The following is a 22534-nucleotide window of genomic DNA, read 5'->3' as shown; positions in this document are numbered from 1 at the left end:
CCTTTGTAATGTTTTATGTCAGGACACAACTGCCCAGGGAGGGGCTGTCCCTCCTAATGTGGGACAGGTGGCAACCGTATGCCTACAACTAGCTATAACCACACCTACCATAATGATCTATCTCCGAATTGGCACTAACAGACACATGATGCAGACACACACACACACACACACACACACACACACACACACACACACACACACACACACACACACACACATTACAGTCACATGGAAATGCTCACGGCACCCTCAACACACACATATGCAGACTACGGCAATCACAAACACAGTTGAACACAGTATCTACGTGGACTGCAACACCGGCAGTGGTAACTAAATATCCCTTCTTATCGTGGTAATATTACTCGCAGTTCTAGTGTTCCTGTACTGTGTTCTTTCGGTCTTTCAGCCTCGTGGTTACGCGTGTCGGTATGTGACACATTCCATAGTTGGTTGTGTCCTATTTATTTGTACTTCCAAGGTTTTATGAATGTCATTGACCTATCTATATATTTGCAGATATCGGTGAATCCGTATATATCAACATATATCTCTCTATCACCCTTTCTATCTGTATTATATCTATGTACATATGTATGTGTGTATATATATATATATATATATATATATATATATATATATATATATATATATATATATATATATATATATATATATATATATATATATATATATATATATCTGACAGGGACAGTGACAGGCAAACTACACCTTTCATTGTGTACTTGTCGGTGTATACTGTTTCCTGGACTCTGCACGTTTGTGTCTGAACCTGTCACATTACACACCTGCCGTAGGTACATCTTGGCTACCATAGTGTTAGGTGATTGTATACATGATTGCGTGTTCTACTCCTGGCAGTGGTTATTTTACCCCTCAGAGCAGGTGCTATTAGTACAGGGGTGAATAATGCTGGTTTCACCTGTTCTGGACATCATTGACCATGATCTGCACGATATTCAGAGATGTTTGGCCCTGTTTCGCATATCCATATATCCATATACTCATATTTAAACGATGCTTACCAGCACTGGCCAACGCATATTCCCACTAACATGTGCTAAACATGATCTGATGACCTGCATCCGACATGCATTATTCGTGCCTTCGGGATTACGTTACATCCCTTGCAGGACGTGGGACCGGGAACATGCACGATGGTCACTGCATTTACCACTTGGCCATCTGGGATTTGTACACGTGTTATGGCGTTTTGTATGTGGAGTATACTACGGCTGTTACTACATACTGCACTCACATGGGTAACTGAGTTAGTTTACATATGGATGAGTCCAATTACTGGTATGTCCATGTGATGTTTACTGGATGTGCTCCAGCATTGGGTATGTATATCACAGTGAGCCACACACAATAATGTGCTACACCTTCGAACGAACATAGGTGGAGCATGCTGGGGTGATGAATACCTGTCATGGGTTCACCCCATGCCTTGACACAACATCCATTATTACATTATGTGGAGCCCCTCATTAACGAGCAGGGAATCCGTGCAGAGTGTGTGCAGAACAGTGTTTACACACATGTGATCCCGCGATTACCTCTGCTCCATTGAGCGACAGTTGGTTACTCGATGTTGTGGCGACAGCAGACACTGTTTGCCTCATTTGGTGTATGGCCTCTGACAATCGGGCGTGTACCTACCGATGTACCTAGGAACCTATACACACAGCACCAACATCTGCTGATAGGCGCATGTACTGTTCAGGTGTTGACATTCCTTGTTCCAATAGCTGTTGTGTGTACAGTGTTTGAGGGCTGCCTATGTTGGATTCACACAGTGGGCCACCTATACATTACAATTTACAGGTGGTCGTGTGTGTGTGCCATCCATTTTACTGTGTGTGTGCAGGTGGAGAGGTGTGTCAGTCCGTAGGGGCCTACACTGTCAGAGTATGTGCTATACATTCCCTCTTTGCCAAGGCGTAGACATATTGGGCACACCTCTGTCTACCTACTGGGGCTTGCACAGGGTGTTCGTGGTCTGAATCCCTCTGTGTCTGTGATGGCCTTGGCAATTGCAGTGGGCTATAAGGGCCTTCACCATTTTGCCCTGCTGCAGCTGTTTCCGCAGGATCATGTTATGTAGCATGGCACATACTATGAAGATGTGGGCACACATGCATGGAGAGTACTTCAAGGCTCCACCAGATGTGTCTAAGCAATGGAACCATGATTTCAGCATCCCAAACACATGCTCTATGATTATTCTGGTTTGTGCGTGTGCCTCATTATGGCGTTCTTGCATGGGTGTGTGTGCATTTCTGATGGGAGTCATCATCCATGGCTCCAGTGCATAGACAGCATCCCCCACAAGGTGGCCATGTGGGATGCCCCCCCTGACAAATACCTGATACAGCTGTGAGGCATGCCAGATATGGGAGTCATGGTAGCTTCCAGGGCTGCCAGCACGCACATTGTGATAATGCCCTAGGCATTGCACACGACCTGGCAGTTGATGGAGTGGAATCCCTTGCAGTTTATGTAGTGCCTGCCATGCTCACCGGGTGGTGACTTGATATGTATGTGCATGCAGTCTTTCGCACCCAGTACCTCTGGGCAGTGTGCCACATGGTGGAAGTGACGCATATTGCTGGCCAGCTCCTTCTGAGTTCGGGGGAAGTATATATGCTCATTGGCATGTGGTAACATGGCATCCAGGAACTGGTGTAGTACCCTGGATGCTGATGCCTGTGAGATCCCCATTATATCTCCAGTTGGCCTTTGAAAGGTACCTGTGGCTAGTATTCGCAAGCTTACACATACCTTCGTGTCCACTGGGATGGTTTCCCCTCTGTTGTTTCTGGTTCTCAGGTGTGGCCGGCACAGCTCAACTATTTGCTGTAAGATGTCCCTGTCCACCCTGTAATGCTCTACTATCTCCAGATCATGTAGCCCCTGGTAGGTTACCCTTGGTCTGAACACTCTTCTCATCCTCCGGGGCCTGCGGTGGTTGTCAGCATCATCCTCCACAACACCGTCAGTCTCTAACACATGGTGATGAATCACAGCTATGGCAGCTCCCAACATGTGCATTTTAAAAGTTCCCCATGTGTTTACACCTATGGTGCTGTGTTTGGGAATATACAGGTGTGTGTAGGGTGCTTTCACACTTTATACTATTGTGCTGTGAACACCGATGATGTCATAGGGTGTGTATGTACGATCGTAGCTACAGGATATCTTATGTGTTTTACTACAGGGACTACTATTGTGGTGCCTTTAGTGTTGAATTACATTTGGCTGCCGTGGATTACCTCTTGCCCTTCCCTTTACATTTCTTCACATTTCACCTACAATTTTCTGGCATGCATCCAGCAGCCTGCTTTCATTTGTACTTTCCTAGACCTGGCTTATCTTGCGTAATGTGTTCTATTGCCGGTCTACTGTAGGTTTGCTTTGCTCTGCTATGACAGTTCTCCTTTCTTTGCAATCCGATGCCTCCCCTATCCTGTTTTGCAGGTTTCTGCGAGCAGACTTGTCAGCTGCCGTCGATTGCCCACTGTGAGTTAATAGGTGTTAATTGCTCAGTTGTACTCCAATTACCCTACTGCGGCATTTCCTTCTTTTCTTCCCCTGACCTTCCTGTTTGTGCTATGGTTCGCGGTGCATGTATCCACTTACCGGGTTTCGGGCACGTTTTCATCCCCATACACATGCATTTTGGGCACCATGTGTGCTCTCAGCTTAACGATTCTATACCTACCTCCCCACCCCTGTCCTGCAGCTTTGCTTAGCAATGGCCAGGCCAGATTTGCATTACTCCAATGTGCTTACAGCTACGGTGGCACACCCCACTGCTGATGTCATGTATACCTCTGATCCACTCCTTGGTGTTATAGCACTGCGCCGTATGGTACATCCTTAATCCGGCGGGACGTCTGCGATTCAGTATTACCTGCCTCATTTGCATGGCATTGACTACTAATTCATAGTTACCACGCCAAACACTGTCACAGACCCTTAGCAACCCTTGCAGCTTGGTTGTGGTGTACCATGCATACCATTGCGTATTATGGTGAAATCCTGATTTGTATTACATTGCAATTTTCTGACACTTGTATATATTTTCTTTGTGTTCCAGTTTGTGCACACATGCCCTGCGGTTGTACTTTGCATTACTATGGACATGACATTAAATGTTATTTTTTAGGTGTTGTGCATCTTTTCTTATGCCATTGGCTGTGTATTTAGCCATTGGCATATGTTAACTTTGTAATACATGAGTCTGGTCTGCTTCCATAGCTCCAATGTTCTGTTTGGGAAAATGTAAACTGTGTTTTTTGGTTTACATTTCCATGGGCTTACGCTATGCCTGCACCACTTCATGAATCGCTATTTACCTTCATTTGCATGGTGCGGCACTGTGCATGGGGTGATTAGCATACCTACACCGAGGGCTGCGCAGTTCTGGCGTACGCCAGTAGTGCACGTGGAATTGGATCATACCTGAATCACTCGACGGCCATATTTGGCATTTTACCGCCTACACTACGCCTGCGCCTGGCGCACGCTTCATGAATCCTGGGGCATGTTTTTATATAAAAGGATAAAAACTTTAAGCAGTTGCTATAACTGTGCCTTTTGTAAGTATATAAACACTGATGTAGAATTTATGCACCCAATTTCTAAAAATAATTTTGTTTTTCAGACATTTGCTACTTGTCACACTGAAAATGTGATTTGCCTTGCTAATTGTTGGAAATGTTCAGGCTTCTATATAGGTAAAATGAATAATAAGCTAAAAGATAGGATAGCATCACATATGTCAGAGATACGTAGAAAAGTAGACACAAATGCTTTATATAAGCATATCTGATGTTATGGGAATGAATATTTCTTTAAGTTTAGAGTGCTACAAAAGATAGACTTGAATCATAGGGGTGGGGATACTTTTACTTTTACAGAAGCAGTGGAATACAGGTGGATAAATTATTTTACGGCAGATGCCCCACCTGGTTTAAATATGATAAATAGTATCAAGCCTATACTTAAGTTAAAACATTCTATTATTTAATGCTGTATGAAAATTTTTATATTGTTCTTATATTGTTTTTTATGTCATATGGTTTTATTGGTTATTAAAGGGTTAATTTTTACTGAATTAATTAGTTTCAGTTGGTAGGCTGGCTGTGATTAAAAATTGTTATATAAATACTGAACTGATGTTTTAAAGTGTTGCATTGAGAACGAGTCTTATACTTGAAAGCTTTGCAGTGTTGCAATTTATCTAATAAACTTATTACTTTGTGAGATGGTCTGTGTTTTTGGTTTATTGATTTTCTGTCTATGGTTACAGTTAACCTCAAACTGCAGAATGATGAAAATGATGAAACCCACTTGCACCAATCACTGCTGGCAGAAAACAACACTAACCGTACATTGACTCTACCATATACTCACTGATCAAAAAAGAACAAAAGCTCTCCTGTTCTTATCAGTGGATCTAACTAAAAAAATAAACAATACCATAAGAAGAGCTTCAAGCTGTTAGTGGTACTGTCAGGAAAAGTTCTTTTTTTATTAAAGTTATGTTCAAGGGGAAGGTTAACACACATAAGTAATGAGGTGCAGGGAGGCCAGAACCATGGTCTAAAGCTAAATGCCAAAAAGTGTAGCATCATGTCCCTTGGTAAACATGACAACTAATGCACCACATTAACCACATCCCCTCTCAAAACTAATACAGTTGTCAGGGACCTATAATATTTTGTAGACAATGAATTCTCTTTCAACTACCTTATATATACTCTCATTAGAAAATCCTTCTACCTATCTCAGCATATTACCAAATGTAGATCAATATGTATGTATACCTTTAAGAAGCTTTCTAGGGGCTTGCACAAGTGTATAAATACTGACCACGTGTGAGCCAGACCGCCATTTTGTAGTAAGCTGTTGAGCTGTAAGCATGTATGTCTATGTAGTCTGTCAGTTAATCAGTTTGTTTATATTTTGTATTGCTGCTATCCATCCTGATGTGTTTCTTTGTAACAAAAGATATAAATGAACTACCCTGCCTGTTCATCTTCAATAGTAAAACAAGACAAGCAACAATGTGTCAGAGTGGGATCCAAAATTCCAGATTCTGGACTGAGAACACACTCATTTAAAGGTGGAGGAATATAGAGGAATGGATGATCCCTACTGCATGTTAACTAGCAAAAAAAGGTCATAAACGTGTTTCAGGTATCAAAGCTTACTTAAATGATTTCTTATTTGCAAAATATGAAACAAAGCTCTCAGAAAGTTCAAAACAAACTTCTAACTTAACAAAATGTCCGAAACTGCGACATATTGATAGAAAATATTCAAATAACTACGGAAAATATTTGAAATAAAGTCTGAATCACATAAAATGAATAAAATAACACATATTTTCCCATTAATTAAAGCTACTCAAGACATCCAAAGTTTGTGCAGTATTACAGTACACTTATTTTGCAAAATACAGGGATTTCAAAGCATAGTTTGCAAAATACAGTATTTTAGGTTCATAGGTTCATACTAGGCTATCTGCCCGAGGGCATTTACAAGCCTAGCCCATAGTTTTGTGGCTTACGCCACCCCTTTAGTATGGGGAACTATACCCATTATTTTGCTGTGCCTCTGTCGAGCAGTGACACTGAGGTAATCCCTGGTTTATATCTGCGATCTCCCATCCATTGGTCAAGATTTCTCTTGAACAAGGCCAGCGAGGTGCTCTGCCTCACATATACCGGGATTTTATTCCACAGCATAGGGAGTCTTTGGGTGATGAATCTATCCCTCCAGCACGTCCTATTAATAGCCGTGTCGAGGTTTAAGTCTCCCGCCCTTGTGGCTCTGACAGATCTAGATTTTTTGAGGTGAAGCATATTCATCAAATCTGGGTTTGACATGGCCTTGTATGTTAGGCAAAGGTCACCTCTGAGCAAGCGGTGCGACTGAATAGAGCTGGAGTTCTTTCAGTCGGGCAGCATAGGACAGATGTTTGAGACCCTTTATCCTTTTGGTGAGGAACTTTTGTGGCCTCTCCAGCTGCTGCAAGTGTCGGGTCAGATACATTCCGAATGGGGCATTGTACTCAATCATTGGTCTGATGAGTGATGAGTATAGGGAGACTATGACCTCCTTGATCTAGATGAGAATCCCTTCATGATAAGGTGGGCAATGTAGAAGGTCTTCCTAACTACTTTAGCTACATGGGTGTCAAATGACAGACTACTATCAACCTGGGTCCCCAGGTCCCTGATAACTACTTCTGTGCTCAGTGGATTGCCACCTATTTGGTAGCTAGGGGTAACCTTGTTTTTCCCGAAGGGTATGACTATGCATTTTTTGGCATTTAACTTTAGGCCATGGCTCTGGCACCAGTTATCCGTTTCTGTGAGACCCTTCTGAAGGATATCTGTGTCAGATGTGTTTTCTACTATGGCCCAGTTTGCAGTCATCTGCAAACTTTGTCAGCCATAACCCTCCTGTGTTTGCTTGTACTTGGAAAAGTAGATGCCAAACAAGAGTGGGCCCAGGACTGAGCCCTGTGGTACACCACTTGTGACAGGCTTTGAGTCTGACATGGCGCCAGCAACTCTGACCCTGTGGGTTCTGTCAGTCAGCCAGTTTGCAACCCATCTTGTGATGTATGGGTTAACATTTAAGCTCATGAGTTTTTCAATGATACCCGAGTGGGGTATTGTATCGAAGGCCTTCGCCAGATCGAGGTAGGCTGTATGGACTGCCTTTCCCTCATCAATGGCTTTAGTGACTGTTTCGAAAAAGTCAACCAAGTTTAGAAGGCATGATCTGCCTTTGACAAAGCCAAACTGGGATGGATCCAAAGTCTGCAAATTCCCTATGTCTTTATTTATGAGGTCCATTATGATCCTCTCCATGGCTTTGCAGATAAGGCTTGTCAAGCTAATGGGCGGTAATTTCCAGGGTCGGTGGAGGCACCGCCTTTGTGAAGTGGGACCACAGTTGCAGTCGCCACTCCTGGGTGCGTATCCAGAGGTAAGACTATGATTAAACAGCTGTCCTAGCTGTGGGTTTAATTCCTCGTTGAGTTCGTGGAGCACACAGCCGGGGACACCATCATGTCCCATGGATGCTGTGTTTTTTGCTTTGGAGAGAGCAGTTCTCACTTGTGCGTTGGAGGGGTTTGGGGGCTGCAATCGCTTGGTATAGATATCTCTCCTTTTGGGGAGGGGAGAAGTTTGCACTGAACCTGTCAGCCAGTATGTTGGCAATGTCTGTAGGATCAGTAATCTTCACATCATTTTGAACTAGTTCTGAGCATATCTGGGAGTTTCCTCCCAGGTTTCTAACATAGCTAAAGAAGGCCTTATGATTGTCTTTTGAGTCTTTAGCTATTTTTCTCTCAAAATTTGCTTTGGATGATTTTATGAGAGCTCTTAGTTTTTACTTATAGTGATCAAGGGTGTCTTACCTTTTAAGGATTTTGCTCTATCTTGTAGTAGCTTCCTCCTTTTGTTGTAGAGTTTGTTTATGGCTGGGGTCCACCAGACTGGACGCTTGCCTTTGGTACAAAGAGTCTTTGTTTTGCTTGGGATTGCCTTATCCATGCAGTCCTGCAGGTGCTGGTAGAAGGCATTTGTAAGTGATTCAGCGGCTTGAGTACTGTTTTCCGCCAGCTCGGGGCCTTAAAGGAGACCACACTAGTCTTTAGAAGTGTGAAGTCGGCTTTAGAAGTTCTTTACTGTGGTCTTTTTATTTCAGGTGGGGGTGGGATGAGGACCTCCAGCGAGATTAGTTTGTGATCTGATCTCACCAGTGAGGGGTATACTTCGGTGTTGAGCATTGTGCTCCCATGTTCGTGATGATGAGATCAAGTATGTTTTCTCCTCTTGTGGGGATGGTGACTAGTTGTTCCATGGCATTTGAGTTTATGAATTCCAGGAACTTCTGGGCTAGGGTGTTTGGGCTTGAGTAGTGTTCCCAGTCTATATTAGGGTAATTGAAGTCACCTAGTATGATGGTGTTTGGTGATACATTTATCCCCTCTAGTGTTTTCAGGAAGGCCATGTGAGGTTCCTGAGTTTGTGAGGGTGGCCTGTAACATGCTACAATTTGCAGAGCAGTCTTGCCTATGGTTAATTGCACCTGGATGGTCTCCGATGCATCGTGCTGCCACCAGTCTTGAGGTGTGGGTGTCCTTGATGAATATGGATACCCCCTCCTTTCTTGGTATTGTCCGGATTTTGGGGCGGAACGCATGATAAGAGGTAAAACCTGATAGTGCTGGGGTGCTCTCAGGAGCCTTGAACCAGGTTTCTGTCACTGCACAGACATCGATGTTCTCCATACTGAGAAGGGCCTCGAGTGCGTGCATTTTGAGATTTAGACTTCTGGCATTGAGCAGCATTACCCTTAGTTTTTTTCCTTTTTGTGTTCTAGGGTGGTAGGTTTAGAATTTGAGCCTTGCCTAAAAAAGGCACTATGGGGGTGGCAAGAGCCTTTGCCAATATCCGGAATCCCAGGGGTGACAGGTGCAAGCCGTCCCTTGCGAAGCAGCGTGGCTTGTCCAGCATGTCATCCCAGGCAGACAGACATTGGATCCCCTTTGAATGACACCAGAGTTTAAGCCAATTGTTAAAGCTGATCATCTTATCTCTGTATTGTGGCATCATTCTTGGTGAAGGTAGGATACTGCTCAAGGTCAGGGTCATACCTGCCTGGGCTACATAATCACAGAGCTCCTCAATGTCTCTTTTCATATAGTCCAAGGAGGTACGTCTCAGGTCGTTTACACCAGCGTGGACAATGACTGAGTCGTATTTGTACCTGCTGTTGAGAGACCTGAGTGCTTGCGTTATGTGGCGGATTCTAGCACCCGACAGGCAGCTTACTGTGACCTTCTCCTTACTCAGTCTGGTGAGCGGGACGTCAGTGTGTCTGACTATGGAGTCACCAATGACTAGTGTGTCTGGCATTGTGTTTGGCCTTAAGGGCTGTGACTGTTTGACACTCTGACTGTGAGGTCTATGTGTTGCAGGTGTTGTGTTCTGAGGTGGTGGTTGTTTGGGTGTCTGCTTTGGTGGCCTCTGCTGTTTTGGTAGATTTTGATCAGAGCCGAGTATGTCTTTGTGTGTTTATGTGTATGATTTGAGGTTGTGATGGTACTATGTGAGACTGGGTCTATAGTGTGTGTGGTAACCTTCTCCTCCTGACTGGTCTTGCCAGTCCTATGTTGAGAGAGCTCAGCCTCCAGTTTGGCCATATAGTTGCATCTCTCGCATGTATTTGTGTTTTGTGGGAGGAGGAGAGGGTTGTCTGTGTACATGAGGCAATTGTAACATTGCCTCAATATTCCCAGGTTCACCAGCTGAGCAGGAGAGGACACTAGCAACTGATCCCTCGACATGCTAGAAGGACTAGACAAAAACTTTAAAAGAGATTCCGGGGACGTGGGTGACAGAGAAATGGGGGTTTGCCTTTTGGGGTGCTATCTATAAGAGTGCCATATCAAGGTAATAAGTACTGTAGGAGCAAGTGCTAGGTTTAACAGATAGGGAAAAGTCTACTTGGAGTCAAGTAGAGATGATCTTTTTAGGTATTAGAGAAAGTGCTAGTAACAGGGATGCTTAAAGGTAAGATTGAAAAGAATGCACTCTGCAGTGTGCACTAGAGAAGTTAGATATGAAAGTAGGTAACTTGAGTTTTACCTGTTTAAAAAGTTAAGGTTTAGTGGAGAGTTACTATTTTTAAAACAGCAAGATGGACTGAAAGGGGTGGTTACTTTTGTATTTTGGTACTATGAAATACTGTAGGATGGCCAATAAATTTAAATAATTGAAGGGGTGGGATTTCAAAAGTGAAGAGTTTATTGTGCATTTGACTATTACAAGTACTGGCTGTGTGTGCATGTTAATTACAGTGGCCATATTTTCAGTGTGTTTGGTCATACTTTGGTGGCATGACTGAAGGATTTAGAAAACCAGGTCCACTTTAGTTTGATAATAATATTGCAGAGAATTGAAGAGTGTTTGAGCAAGAGTACAATACTTTCATACAAGCTGTATTTACTGATAAAGATGACAGTACAGAGGCATTTATTCTGCTTAATTTAGCTGGTTCAGATGCCATAGAAAGTGAACGTTTATTTGTGTATGTGCTTGCTGTATTTTCAGGGGAGGGAGAAAACCTTCATATAGTGGTACTGGCTGAATCAAAGGAAGACCCTGAGTGTTTAAAATGTAGATTTAGAGAAATGTGTGACCCTCAAATGAATATTACTGTGCAAAGGCACTTATTTTACACAAGAGGTCAAAAGTCTGGGGAAACTTTTGCAGCATATTTAACTGACTTGAGAAACAAAGCTAAAATGTGCAGATTTGGTGATTTAAGTGATGAGCTGATAAAAGACAGACTTGTGTGTGGTATTAAAGATGATGCTGTGAGAGGGATTTTGCTTCATGACAGTGATTTAACTTTGAATAAGGCCATTGAGATTTGTCAGATATATGATGTCAATGAAAAGCACACAAATATGCTTGCAAATGAGAAATGCATGTTTCCAGTATCTTTTAGTGCTCATGTTGATAGTGTGCAGCACATGGTTAAAAGAAACAGGCCCACACACATGGCAGCAACTGTAAGCTCTGCAACAGTTACTGGGAAACCCCGTTCTTTTCTAGCAAATTTTAGAGTGTGCACAGTCTCAGTGAAGCACAAGAGGCAGTTAGCAAACTCAAAGTGTATACCCTCACCCAGTTTCATAGTCAACTGTTGTAACTGTGGTGCAAATCATGAGCCCAAAAGAGAAAAGTGCTTAGCTTCTGGTCAGCAATGCCACAACTGCAATAACCAGAGTCATTTCAAAGGATTTTTGTGAATCAAACAAGGGGCATTCTTTTATTAAAAGTAAGCATTCAAAGAGACAAGTTGATCAATTAGAAAGTTGTGATCCTACTTTTTATGTTGATGGTGTGTCAGTGCTTAATGAAACAGTCAATGCAGTAGATTTATGGGCAAAAAAGAAGTATTTGTACTGTTTGGATAAATGGAAAACCCACAGAGCTCAAAGATGACACAGATTCAGAATACAATGTTATGTCAGCAGAAAGATTGGCTAGAGTATGTGCTGGCGAGAAGCTTGATTTGTCAAAGTGTGCGAAGGTTGTTACTTATGATGGTGAAGAAATTCAGACTGAAGGTTCAGTAATGCTTTCAAGTTACTCTGTTGGGAACAGCTATGACTAACAATTTTATGTATTCAAAAGGCACGTACAGTCATTATTAGGCCTCAGAGACAGTTTGAAAATAGGACTACTTTAATTTAATAAAGACGTCCATCATGTTAGCTTAAAAGACCACTGTTCTAATTTTGCCCAGTCTATTTTTTCTACTTATACTGATCTTTTTTGAAGACAATTTAGGCAAATTTTCAGTTGTGTACTCCGTGAGGTTAGACCCTGAAGTCAGTCCAGTTGTCAGGCCAGACCAGAAAGTTCCAGTAGCTATGTAAAACAGAGTCAAGGTTGAGTTAGATAAAATGCTGTAGCAAGGTGTAATTTGTCCAGTTGAAGAACCAGCTGAATGGGTATCTTCCATGGTCGTTGTTCATAAGAAAAGCTAAAATGATATCAGACTATGTATTGATCCAAGAGATTTGAACAAAGCACTGAAATGACCTCATCATCCAATGCATACAGTTGAGGAAGTCACTGCTTTTATGTCAAACGCCACTGTTTTTTTCTGTCTTAGATGCAAAAAGTTCATTTTGACAAATTTTGCTTGACAAAAAATTTTCATTGCTAACTGCCTTCAGTACTCCTTTTGGCAAGTATAGATTTTTGAGAATGCCATTTGGGATAAATTCTGCCAGTGAAGTCTTCCAGTGTGCAATGGACCAAATTTTTTCTGTGTACCTGTGTGCTATTATAGTAGATGATATTCTAGTAGGAGGTAATGGTGAAGCCGAGCATAACAGAAACTTCAATAAATTTCTGGAAAGAGCACGTGAAGTGAATCTTAAGCTGAATACTCAGAAGTGTAAATTCAGGCTACAAGAAGTTGCTTATGTTGGTCACTTGTTTGCCAGTTCAGGCTTGCAACCAGATCCTTCCAAGCAAACAGCAATTCTTGAAATGGCAGCCTGAGGCAATATTCAAGCCTTATGTTTTCTTGGCATGGTTAACTACCTAGGCAAGTTCTTTCCAGACTTGAACCAACTTTCACCACTGCTTAGAGAGCTGACATGCAAAGATGTATCTTGGTCATGGACAGAACAACACCAAAGAACATTTGATGTCCTGAAACAGAAAATTGCCAGTCCACCAACTCTCGGATATTATGAAGTTCACAAATCAGTTTACTCATTCTTGTGATGCTTCTAAATTTGGTCTTGGTGCAGTCATTCTTCAAGAGGGAAGACCAGTAGCCTATGTGTCCAGAATTCTAACCCAAATTCTAACCCAGATAGAGAAAGAACCCTTGCCAATTGTGTTTGCATGTTTGAAGTTCCATGATTATATCTGTGGTAGACCTATCCAGATTGAAACAGGTCACCAACGTCTAGTCACTCTTTTGAGAAAGGCTATGTATACAGCTGCAGCCACATTGCAACGCATGATGCTCAAATTGCAAAAGTACAATTTCAGTCTTGTCTACACAAAAGGCAGACTTCTTTATCTTGCTGATACATTATCTGAATCACCCAGAAATACCACTGAACAACATGAAAATGAGAAACTTGATTTTGAAGTCATGGAAGTGAGAAATTTTTCTTCCACACATCTTGATGAGCTTATAAGTCATATACCCTCAGATCCAGTTCTTCAGAAGCTTAACCACTTTATCAGTCAAGGATGGCTGTCAAAACAATCTTGTTTACCAGTAGACCTGCTGTGACAACCATGCCCTGGCCCAGCAGTCAAGGAGCCTCAAATTGTATACAGGAACAGATAATATGAAAACTACAATTCAAAGTTGGTTGTCAGGACCACCTAACACATCACTGACAGCTGATTTACTTACATTCCCTCTTTTGTAATGTGATTACATGCCTTCTGATAGATATAGCTTACTTTGCCCATTATCCAAACTGAAAGACTGTCAATGGTGTCTTCAGTGAGGGTGATTGATTTTTCGTCCAGTCTGCTATATATATGGACGTGTATATGCATGCAATATTGGGAACACTGAACACATGCATTTTTTTTTGCATTGGAGAATTCTCATGCATTTCCTTTGGCTCTTCTCTCCCACATTGTAACAGTACTCATGGCAGGGCAAAGTCAAACTAGTGCAAGACAGGGATATCAATTTGAGCCCAGGTATCGACCTGGAGAGCCAAGGAAGCAGCGCCATTTGTGCAACAGTGATGAGAATCAACCGCCTTCGCCGGACCCTGATTACAGCAGTCTGTCAAGTATGACATGGTGCCTATGTGGCAAATGCATAATGATGACCACGTCACTCGAGTGCTTATGTTGTGTGTCTTTGCCACGAGCAATTGAAAAATGGGCAGAAATAACTTCAGCATCAGGTCACACTGCATGCATAACTGTGCATCCACAGTTTGACTCGGCATGCCTTTATACCCATGTTTTAAAAACTATATTCAGGCTTCTGTGTCGGCGTAGAGGGCATTATCAACCACCGCAGTGGACAAACAAGTACATTGTGTGTCTGTCTGGTGTGTCTGTCTGTCTGGTGTGTCTGTCTGTGTGGTGTGTCTGTCTGTCTGGTGTGTGTGTGTCTGTCTGTCTGTCTGGTGTGTGTGTCTGTCTGGTGTGTGTGTCTGTCTGTCTGGTGTGTGTGTCTGTCTGGTGTGTGTGTCTGTCTGGTGTGTGTGTCTGTCTGGTGTGTGTGTGTGTCTGTTTGGTGTGTGTGTCTGTCTGTGTGTCTGTTTGTCTGTCTGGTGTGTGTGTCTGTCTGGTGTGTGTGTGTGTCTGTCTGGTGTGTGTGTCTGTCTGGTGCATGTGTGTGTCTGTCTGGTGTGTGTGTCTGTCTGGTGTGTGTGTCTGTCTGGTGCATGTGTCTGTCTGTCTGGTGTGTGTGTGCATCTGTCTGGTGTGTGTGTCTGTCTGGTGTGTGTCTGTCGGTCTGTCTGGTGTGTGTGTGGGTCTGTCTGTTGGGTGTGTGTGTGTGTGTGTGTGGGGTGTGTGTCTGTCTGTCTGTCAGTCTTGGGTGTGTGTGTGTGTGTGTGTCTGTCTTGTGTGTGTGTGTGTGTGTGTGTCTGTCTGTCTTGTGTGTGTCTGTCTGGTGTGTGTGTCTGCCTGGTGTGTGTGTGTCTGTCTGTCTGTCTAGTGTGTGTGTGTGTCTGTCTGGTGTGTGTGTCTGTCTGTGTGTGTGTCTGTCTGTCTGGTGTGTGTGTCTGTCTGGTGTGTGTGTGTGTGTGTGTGTGTCTGTCTGGTGTGTGTGTCTGTCTGTCTGGTGCATGTGTCTGTCTGTCTGGTGTGTGTGCGTCTGTCTGGTGTGTGTGTCTGTCTGGTGTGTGTCTGTCAGTCTGTCTGGTGTGTGTGTGTCTGTCTGTCGGGTGTGTGTGTCTGTCTGTCTGGTGTGTGTGTGTGTGTGTGTGTGTGTGTGTGTGTGTGTGTGTGTGTGTGTGTGTCTGTCGGGTGTGTGTGTGTGTCTGTCTGTGTGTGTGTGTGTGTGTGTCTGTCTGTGGTGTGTGTGTGTCTGTGTGTGTGTCTGTCTGTCTGTCTGTCTGTGTGTGTGTGTGTGTGTCTATCTGGTGTGTGTGTGTGTCTGTCTGTCTGTTTGGTGTGTGTGTGTGTGTGTGTGTCTGTCTTGTGTGTGTGTGTGTGTGTGTCTGTCTGCCTTGTGTATGTGTGTGTCTGTCTGTCTGGGGTGTGTGTGTCTCTGTCTGTCTTGTGTGTGTGTGTGTGTGTGTGTGTCTGTCTGTCTGTGGAGTGTGTGTGCCTGTCTGGGTGTGTGTGTGTCTGTCTGGGGTGTGTGTGTCTGTCTGTCTGGGGTGTGTGTCTGTCTGTCTGGGGTGTGTGTGTGTCTGTCTGTCTGGGGTGTGTGTGTTTGTGTCTGTCTGGGGTGTGTGTCTGTCTGTCTGTCAGTCTTGGGTGTGTGTGTGTGTGTGTGTCTGTCTTGTGTGTGTGTGTGTGTGTGTGTGTCTGTCTGTCTTGTGTGTGTCTGTCTGGTGTGTGTGTCTGCCTGGTGTGTGTGTGTCTGTCTGTCTGTCTAGTGTGTGTGTGTCTGTCTGGTGTGTGTGTCTGTCTGTGTGTCTGTTTGTCTGTCTGGTGTGTGTGTCTGTCTGGTGTGTGTGTGTGTGTGTGTGTCTGTCTGGTGTGTGTGTCTGTCTGTCTGGTGCATGTGTCTGTCTGTCTGGTGTGTGTGTGCGTCTGTCTGGTGTGTGTGTCTGTCTGGTGTGTGTCTGTCAGTCTGTCTGGTGTGTGTGTGTCTGTCTGTCTGGGGTGTGTGTGTCTGTCTGGGGTGTGTGTGTGTGTGTGTGTGTGTGTGTGTGTGTGTGTGTGTGTGTGTCTGTCTGGGGTGTGTGTCTGTCTGTCTGTCTTGGGTGTGTGTGTGTCTGTCTGTCTTGAGTGTGTGTGTGTGCCTGTGTGTGATTGTGTCTGTCTCTCGTGTGTGTGTCTTGTGTATGTGTGTCTGTCTGTCTTGTGTGTGTGTGTGTGTGTGTGTGTGTGTGTGTGTGTGTGTGTGTGTGTGTGTGTGTGTCTGTCTGGGGTGTGTGCGTCTGTCTGTCTGGGGTGTGTGTGTGTGTCTGTCTGGGTGTGTGTGTGTGTCTGTGTGTGTGTGTGTGTGTGTGTGAGTGTCTGTGTCTCTCTCTGTCTGTCTGGTCTGTCTGTGTGTCTGTCTGTCTGTGTCAGTGTGTGCTCTGTCTGTCTGTGTGTCTGTCTCTCTGTCTGTCTGTCTGGTGTGTGTGTCTCTGTCTGTCTGTCTGGTGTGTGTGTCTCTGTCTGTCTCTCTGTCTGGTGTGTGTGTCTGTCTGGTGTGTGTGTATCTGTCTGTCTCTGTCTGTCTGGTGTGTGTGTCTGTCTGTCTGTCTGTCTGTCGGGTGTGTCTGTCTCTGTCTCTCTGTCTGTCTGCTGTGTGTGTCTCTGTCTGTCTCTCTGTCTGTCTGGTGTGTGTGTCTCTGTCTGTCACTCTGTCTGTCTGGTGTGTGTGTCTCTGTCTGTCTGGTGTCTGTCTGTCTGTGTGTGTGTGTGTGTGTGTGTGTGTGTGTGTGTGTGTGTCTGTCTGGGGGTGTGTGTGTCTGTCTGGGGTGTGTGTGTCTGTCTGTCTGGGTGTGTGTGTGTCTGTCTGGGGTGTGTGTGTGTGTGTGTGTGTGTTTGTCTGTGTGTGTGTGTGTGTGTGTGTCTGTCTGTCTGGGGTGTGTGTTTGTCTGTCTGTCTGGGGTGTGTGTGTCTGTGTCTGTCTGTCTGGGGTGTGTGTGTCTGTCTGGGGTGTGTGTCTGTCTGTCTGTCTTGGGGGTGTGTGTGTCTGTCTGTCTTGTGTGTGTGTGTGTGTCTGTCTGTGTGTGTCTGTCTCTGTCTGTCTTGTGTGTGTGTGTCTGTCTGTCTTGTGTGTGTGTGTGTGTGTGTGTGTGTGTGTGTGTGTGTGTGTGTGTGTGTGTGTCTGTCTGGGGTGTGTGCGTCTGTCTGGGGTGTGTGTGTGTGTGTCTGTCTGGGTTTGTGTGTGTGTGTCTGTGTGTGTGTGTGTGTGTGTGTGTGTCTGTGTCTCTCTCTGTCTGTCTGGTCTGTCTGTGTGTCTGTCTGTCTGTGTCAGTGTGTGCTCTGTCTGTCTGTGTGTCTGTCTCTCTGTCTGTCTGTCTGGTGTGTGTGTCTCTGTCTGTCTGTCTGGTGTGTGTGTCTCTGTCTGTCTCTCTGTCTGGTGTGTGTGTCTGTCTGGTGTGTGTGTATCTGTCTGTCTCTCTGTCTGTCTGGTGTGTGTGTCTGTCTGTCACTCTGTCTGTCTGGTGTGTGTGTCTCTGTCTCTCTGTCTGTCTGGTGTGTGTGTCTCTGTCTGTCTCTCTGTCTGTCTGGTGTGTGTGTCTCTGTCTGTCACTCTGTCTGTCTGGTGTGTGTGTCTCTGTCTGTCTCTCTGTCTGGTGTGTGTGTCTCTGTCTGGTGTCTGTCTTGTGTGTGTGTGTGTGTGTGTGTGTGTCTGACTGGGGTGTGTGTGTCTGTCTGGGGTGTGTGTGTCTGTCTGGGGTATGTGTGTCTGTCTGTCTGGGGTGTGTGTCTGTCTGTCTGGGGTGTGTGTGTCTGTCTGTCTGTGTGTCTGTGTCTGGTCTGTCTGTGTCTCTGTCTGTCTGGTCTGTCTGTGTCTGTCTGTCTGTCTGTGTCTGTGTGTGTCTCTGTCTGCCTGTGTGTGTCTCTCTGTCTGTCTGTGTGTGTCTCTGTCTGTGTGTGTCTCTGTCTGTCTGTCTGGTGTGTGTGTCTCTGTCTGTCACTCTGTCTGTCTGTGTGTCTCTGTCTCTCTCTGTCTGTCTGGTGTGTGTGTCTCTGTCTGTCTGGTGTGTGTGTCTCTGTCTGTCTGTCTGTGTGTGTCTGTCTGTGTGTGTCTCTATCTGTCTCTCTGTCTGTCTGTGTGTGTCTCTGTCTGTCTCTCTGTCTGTCTGGTGTGTGTGTCTCTGTCTGTCTGGTGTGTGTGTCTGTCTGGTGTGTGTGTCTCTGTCTGTCTCTCTGTCTGTCTGGTGTGTGTGTCTCTGTCTGCCTCTCTGTCTGTCTGGTGTGTGTGTCACTGTCTGTCTGTCTGGTGTGTGTGTCTCTGTCTGTCTGGTGTGTGTGTCTCTGTCTGTCTGTCTGGTGTGTCTCTGTCTGGCTGTGTCTCACCACAGGATTGCTCTATTTCAGGTTGTACCGGGTTGTGGCGTACCATGCATATGTGTTGTGGGTGCATAACAATCGAAGGCTGGGATTTGGTAATCGAATGGTGCTTCCCGCTTGTGTAGTGTCGCGAATTTGAGCACAGTTTCCATGTGCAGATGATGATTCGTACACAGGATTTAAACCCTTTGAGGGACTATGGATTTTTTCTGAACACTGACATGTCTATTGTTATTACTATAGCTGTGCATTGCTGGTCACAGTTGACAAATGCTTTTACTTTTCAAATACTGTAAACACTACCTTATGAAGTTTGTGCAATAATAAAGTATGTGAATCATTGACTTGGATAGTTAATGTGTCATGTGTACATCTGTCTACCATCGCCTTAAATTGATGCTGCTCTGAGAGCAGAGTACGTACCCGTTTTCACTGTTGTATATCATGATGGTGATTGTCTTTTTTTATAGCAATATTTGAGCATCTTTCAATCATTGGCGAATGTCCTCCAGTGCAACTGTTGACGTCCTTCCCACCATGCAGACAAACTAAGTGTATTTCATCCTCTAAGTGGCTTTTAATTCTGTACAGGTCCGGTCACACCGCCTATGCAAGACTAATGAATCATAAAGTTATTTGGCTGTGGCAGAGTTACCATACGATCACTATATGCCATCCTGCGTGATTTCATTTATTTGTAGCACAAAGTGTTTTTGTGGTAAGGGGAGAAATTCACCTGAATTAGAACTGCTTTCACATTGCTCATGTAGAAAAGTAGATTTTTACAGTGCCCCAGTTTGAATCGGAGTAATTGTCGACTTCCATGTGTCGTGTAAAGGCTGTAAGCGAGGATACACTTTGATCACAGAGAAAATAAGGTGGATGAAAGTGACACTGACAAATGTATTGCATGACTGTCACATGAAGGCAGCCATTATTAAAGTTGGATATCTCATTGAACATCATTTCTAACCGTTGAAGTCTTACGGGTTGTATGAATATCAAGGAGTGTAACAAGTTTACCATGAATTAGTTGTGTGTGTACTGTATGATTTGATATAGTAATTTCTATTTTTATTAGGTGATCGTCAAAATGCCTTCCTGCTTTGCAATCAACTGTAGTATGCGCCAAGACAATCTGCCACAGGGGGTATCATTCCATCGGTTTCCACGTGATATCAACCTGTGTAGACAGTGGGTGATTAACTGTGGTAGAGATGTTGGTAGCATACCGAAGTTTGTTAAGGAAGTATTGGGTAGTGCAAAGCCACGACATTTTCTCTGCTCTCAACACTTTGAGCAGAGCCAGTTTCACCTTGACTACCAGCAACAGCTACTTCCTGATGAGATGAGACCCAAGTGACCAATTCGGAGATTAATAAAAGGGGCAGTAGCATCAATTTTCTCTCTTTCGAACAGCAAGACACGGACATCTTCAGTACATCGGTTGCAGCAGAAACAGCAGCAGAAGGTGAGAACATCAGTGGAGCAATGAAAGGTTTAATCAGTCTACTGACGTTTGCATAGTGAGATACTGGCACTGCATGCGTTTCAATTTGCAACAGTTAATTGGATGTACTTTTTACATGCAGCTTATTGAAGACCTTCTGAGTACAACGCAGCCTACATTGCAAGACCTTGTGACAGAGCAACGGTCTGTGCAACGCAAGGTGAGTGTAATTGTATTACCTGTTCAGCACACAAATCATTAGTCACTACTCAGGTGAATGTAATTTTAATGTGCCTTACTTTTTGTATCTATTGCAGAGGAAGCATGTGCAGCTACAGAATCAAAGGGATGCAGATAATGATGCGTCAAGACACATGGTGGAAGATCGAATGGAAGACTGTCAAGTGCATCAAGAATGTGTGGAAGTAAGTTTCGATGAAAAGCTAGAGTAATATGCGAGTGTGGATAAGCATTCAGTCTATGGTTGTCTGAGTAATAGTCTAAATTACAAAATTTTTATGGAGTTCATTGGGACTCCCTTGAATATATTGACTCAGGATCTCAGCAATCAAAATGCTTATGCTGTTATCGCAGAGAGTGTATGTATTTTACTTTGTCATTAGTCAAGCATTAAACAATATGTGCTTCTCACATAGGTAAATGCTCTTGTAAAACTGGAACTTACGACAATGGAATAAAATAAATGTGCTAAACAAGAGCAAAGCAAGGCACAGTTCAAGTATTTATGATTAAATATTTATTGCAGAGAGTTGATAAGCGCTTTCGCTAATGTAATAGCTTCATCAAATCAAACATTCTCAAATAAAACAGACTACTTAAATATAAAAAGAAACATTTCATCCATTCAAATCAGCCAATCAACAAATCACAGTAATTAATTCTTATTAAGATTTAAAACAGCAATACGTATTAGTAGAGTATTATACAAAGCAGTATGTTTCGCTAAAGCATTCTGCATGTTATTTCTCCTAATACTATAAATACTATAAATATGCTCCCTTATCCTGTCACGTAATGGGCGATTTGTTTTCCTTACATAGAATGACGAACAGATTGCACATACTGCCAGATAAACAACATTACTGGTCATGCAATTTGCAGATGCTTTGTATAATACTCACCACAAGTTTCAGTTTAGGGTATCAGAAGTAATTGAGCCCAATGTGAGAGGGGCAACATAATAACACGCACTGAAGAGAAGGAAAATAACTGGATTATTTTGTTAAAAGCAGACAGAGGTTCAGGATTAAACGACAAAGTATCTATTAAACCAACACTGAGACAACGCAGACACATTAAATAATTTTAGGCATGTAATATGACTATAGATATTATTATGTACTATATATCTGTTTTTATACACATTTTTAACATTTTTTAACATGGAATTTAACATCCATTATATATATTATATATTATTTATAATCTTATTACATATATTTTATATAATATATTATAATATATATTTTATTAACATATATATACATATATTTCTTATATACACACATAGTTTTAGAACAAGCATGGGAAACACCTTAGATTGTCATAAGCAGGTTTACTACACAATAGGGTTATAATGTGCTATATTTATGTATTGCTGTTTTAAATCTTAATAAGAATTAATTACTGTGATTTGTTGATTGGCTGATTTGAATGGATGAAATGTTTCTTTTTATATTTAAGTAGTCTGTTTTATTTGAGAATGTTTGATCTGATGAAGCTATTACATTAGCAAAAGCGCTTATCAACTCTCTGCAATAAATATTTAATCATAAATACTTGAACTGTGTCTTGCTTTGCTCTTGTTTAGCACATTTATTTTATTCCATTAGTCAAGCATTGACTGATTAACACTTGTTATGTGATTGTAGGTTCAAGCAACTGATTTGTATGAAGAGGTAGTTGAAGACATGGAAGTATACGCAATGGAGACTGGGATTTGCAGTCCGAGTACAGTCGCATGCCAGACAAAGTTTCGCCAAAAGAAAGATAGCAGCATAGGAATTCAAGTGAAGCTAAAGGACCTTCAAACAGTACCTCGCACTATGATTGATGCAGCTGTACAGGTTCCAGAAGTAGGAGTCTCACCACTGTTAGACCACACATACTTTAAAAAATCGAAGGATGTACAAACAGAATTGAGTGCGGATGGACCACAACAACACAGTTTCAATAATGCCAGTCATCGCCTGAGTGAGAGTAGATGTCACAATGAAAAGGATGAAAGTTGCACTGAAGAGGCAACATGTAGCTCTAGTGCATACATTGCTGTGGAGATGACACATTGCAGTACTCCGGT

The sequence above is a fragment of the Protopterus annectens genome, chromosome 8.part0, assembly GCF_019279795.1.
Source record: "Protopterus annectens isolate FY-2018-M chromosome 8.part0, PAN1.0, whole genome shotgun sequence".
NCBI classification, from domain to species: Eukaryota; Metazoa; Chordata; order Ceratodontiformes; family Protopteridae; genus Protopterus; species Protopterus annectens.
This window is presented reverse-complemented; position numbering follows the sequence as displayed.